The sequence below is a fragment of the Arvicola amphibius genome, chromosome 5 (genome assembly GCF_903992535.2).
Source record: "Arvicola amphibius chromosome 5, mArvAmp1.2, whole genome shotgun sequence".
NCBI lineage: Eukaryota > Metazoa > Chordata > Mammalia > Rodentia > Cricetidae > Arvicola > Arvicola amphibius.
Genome location: NC_052051.1, coordinates 98,122,331 through 98,126,639, shown reverse-complemented (window position 1 = coordinate 98,126,639; position 4,309 = coordinate 98,122,331).

Sequence of the window (4,309 nt, the reverse complement as noted above, 5' to 3'; positions counted from 1 at the left end):
AATTAATAGGTCTGGCTAAGGGTGTGCTCAACAAGAACGTGTTAGACTCGTTTTTTTCTTTGCGTGGGTGTGCCCTGCTCATGAAGCTTCACACTCTACCTGCTCTCTCTTGAGCAACTGTGAGGCACATGAAACAGTTCAGTCCATGAAGGGTTTCAAACGTTTACACACACAGAAGCATTAAGAAGCTAAGCCAAATTTTTCTCAGTCTCACAGTATTGTGGCATTAAGGAGCAGAGATTTTCTTGGTGATCTTTAAGGAACTTGGGGGAATTTTTATCAAGCCTCGCTGCCGTTTATCTTAAAATAAATTATGCTTAAGCCTTATCGACCCATCTCTGGATTGCAGAGTTCTTTCCTCCAAAGCGAATTGTTTTATTGGACAAAGTAGGGCTGCTCCTAGCCATAGCACTGTGAGAGTCCAGGAAATAAGTGCCCATGATAAGTACATTTTCTTCTAAATTTCAGAGAAAAAAAACCCCAAAACATTGGAATTGTGTTAATGGTGTGGCTCTTAACACAATCATTAATTACCTGGTGCTTTTTTGCATGCTGAAAATCTTGTTCTGGCATAAGAGCAATTTCTTGCTTTTATAGACACTAGTGAGTTTGTTTGACCCAGTGTGTGTTCTGTACATTTGAAAAAGAATTAAATCTGGGCTTGGGAAAAGCTGTTGCTTTAATGTAGTGCTGCCCCTCTACAGAAGGCACTTAGGGACTTGATAGGACAGGAAAGACTAGTCCTAGGTTGACTGAAGTCCACCGACTCTCTTCATGCATGCTGCCACGCGGGGTCCATCTCTCAATTCATTATCTCATAAATATGGCACTTTGGCTTGGGAAAGTATAATTCGGACGTAGTGAGACTGATCAGTGCTACCTAACGATGGTCAGAATGATGAACTCACTTGTGGGCACCCTCCAGAGGAATAGAGACCAAGGTATCACTGTTAGCTTCACAGTTAGACTAGGGGAAACCACAATTAATAGTTAAAATTGACAAAATTTACAGTCGGAGCTTTATTGTTTTTCTTAACATGTGGAAAACATTTCTGTTCAGTTTGCTAATCCTCTTGATTTTTGTTAATCCTCTCAAATTTTAAAAATGCTTTTAACTTTTGAGAATTTCATACAAATATCTTAATAGTATTCTTTCCTCCACCTTACTTCCTTTCTGATGTTTCCCCATGTCTACATGCCCAAACTCATGTTTTTTCTCTCAATAATAATAATAATAATAATAATAATAATAATAATAATAATAGACAAAAATACACCCCAGACAAAATAAAACTGAGCAAACTAACAAACCATGAATTATGGCTTGTGTGGCCAATGCCTGCGCATGGGGCCTTCCCTGGGGTGTGGCTGATAAGCCCAGTGTCACCCCATTGAATAAACAGATGTTCCCCCTACCAGTAGCTATCAATTTTAAAGAGGTTCTTATAGGGGGTATGGATAAGGCTCTTGACTTTAAGATTGAAGGGAAATGGGTAAAGCCTCATTTTTAGGATATTTTTATTGACATTCAAGTTACAGGAATTTTACTAATACCTACCTTTTCCCCTTTAAAGTGTAACAGAAGGATAACTGCAGGCTTAGCTTAGAGTCTTTTGGGTCCTTCTTGTAAAATCCATCTGTTCAATCAGCTAGATATGTGATTAACTAAAAATGTGTTTTATATATAACAGGAAATTGTTATGGCAATTTGTTGTATGAAGATGATTACATTATTTCAAAATTTTACAAGAAAATGTCAGCAAGAGTATTCCCTGTGTGTATATAGCATTGACTCAGAATAGTTTCAATCATAAAAAACTGTGAAAACCCTCAAATTACCCTAAATAGCGATAGACTTCATTGTATGAGCTAATCCTAGGCGGTGTTGTAAAGCCGCCCATATCTGATACCAAGGCCAGGGCTCCAGCTGAAGACTGTGTCAGCGTGGGTTCAGATCCGGCGTCAACCGCTTCCCACCTGCAGTGACTATGCTGTGTAGTCTTTCTGTTTCTCAGGTTCTAGCAGAAAACAGAGCAAATACCCATGCTTACTTCATACCTGGGAAGACTGTGCAACTTAGCACGCTCTCCAGACTCAAGCAAGTGCTGGGCAGAATGTTACTAGTGCAGTACAGAAACGTATATAATGCATACAATTAATGAAAATCACACACACACAATTTTGATTTCTGTTGTTTTAAAACATGTAGTTGAGATAGTTAATATGTACTATTATGCACATTCAGTTATTTCTTCTATTGTGTTGATTTTTTGCCCCTCTGGCTCTCTGTCTCTGTCTGTCTGTCTCTCTCCCCACCCCCCGTGTGTGTGTGTGTGTGTGTGTGTGTGTGTGAGTATGAGTGTGCGCGCATGTGCACTGGGGCAGAGTGGAAAGGATCAAAGTGGAAAAGGTATTTCTTGAGACGGGCTATAGAGAAGAAGAAAAGAACTGAAGGCCGCTGTCCTAAGAACTCCGGCTCCTCCGGGACTCAGCCCCTCGGGAGGGACTGAGTGATCCTCAGTGGTTTCCACCCTCTGGTGAATAATGAGCAGTAAAACTTGCTGGGGGTGGGTGGGGAGGGCTGTGACTAGCTTGGGAGGGCAGGTGAGCACCTCTGGGTGTAGGTGGGGGTGGCGGGTGGAGAGAGATGGCAGGGTGGGGCTGGAGAGGATCCGAGAGCAAGCGGCAGCCTGCTCTCAGACTCTGGGCTGGGCTTGGGATTTACTGAGGGCTGGGGAGGCTTTGCTGAGATTAGGCATGTTTGGGCCTTACAAGGATGGAATGGTGGCTGAGAGAAAGGAGAAAAACGGGAAAGTTTGCCAAAACTCGCAGGGTATAGGACGCAGTTCTGTGGAGGGTGCTGTTGAAAACCCGGTAGGGAAAAGACGGAGGGAGGGACGGGGCGGGGCGGATGGTGAGACTGAAGGGATAAGCTGAGGAAAGGTTGGCACCAACTGAATAAAGCTGTGGAGGCTGCCGACTCCTCATGACTCAAGGCAGAGCATTACACTGGGCTCCTAAAGGCAATTAAGAGCTGAGTGGAACAATGGCCACCAACACCATGCTGCTGTGTATGATTTGACTGGATCACAGAGGCCAGCGAGAAGACGCCTGCTGCCTGCAACCCCAAAGTCTGAATTCGGTTTCTGTACGGATGATGAGTTGAATCTCACTGTAGAGTTCATAAGGAACTCAAGCCGAAGCTCAGTGTTCCAATTTTTGATGGGATCTGTTTAGGACTTTCTCTGAGGAGATATTGAGTCACATGGGAAGCTAGCTAAGGATTTATGTATCTACTTATTAAAAATGATAAACCGGGGCTAGCAAGATGGCTCCATGACTAAAAAGCAAACAAACAAATAATGTAAAGAAAATAGTAAGCTGTAGAAAATCAGGAAATCGTGATTTGTGGGTGAAGGGTGAGCAAACAGCTCTGGCACTTCTGTTATAACAGATCTCTTCTGGTAGAGGGAGTACTCCAGACTGCCACAATGACCACCCTTTAACACCCTGTCCAACCATGTCTGGAGGACTTCATGCAAGTGATCAGGAGCAGAGTTGGCCAGAAGCCATGTGTTGGATAGATGGCCCTTCCCCAGACCAGTGTCCGTCTTCTATTGGGAAAATAGCCCATGATACAGCTGTCTGAGGAGGCCCTGATTTTATTGTATAAAGAATCTCAGATTATTGGTGTGTTATATTCGCTTCTGAAATAAAGGGTTATGGCCAAGTGTGGTGATCCATGCCCTTATTTCCAATATTTGAAAGACAGGGACTGGTGGATCTCTACAAGTCTGAGGCTAGCCTTGTCTACACAGATTAGTCAGCTAGGACTATGGAGTGAGATCCTGTCTTATGTAAATAAATAATTTTTTGTTTGGAGCACTGTCTACCCAAATCTCAGGCATAAGTGGAGCAGGAGGTGCTCTATTGATGTCCAATACTGTGTGCTCCGTGGGCTCCCTCCTCTCAGAGTCCAGACTCTGCTGCTGGACCAAGCTCTGCCTGTCTCTTCCCTTAGGACGAGGCCTCTGCCTCTGCCTGACTTCACAGCCTCATGTTGGTTACTTGACCTCTTGACTATAACTTCACCTAACTTAAAAAAATATTAGGAAGCTTCAGTGTTTCAGAGCTGGAGGGGAAGAAACAAGTACTGACTATTTCATTTTAGAGATGCCAAAGTAGAGAGAGCTCTTTTGGATCTCAATCACATAAAATGTATTCTCTGTGTGTGTCCTAAGTCCTGTTGACTTGTGAGATATAAGAATGTACATACCAGAAAGCCTCTTTTTCTGCTACCCAGATGTGT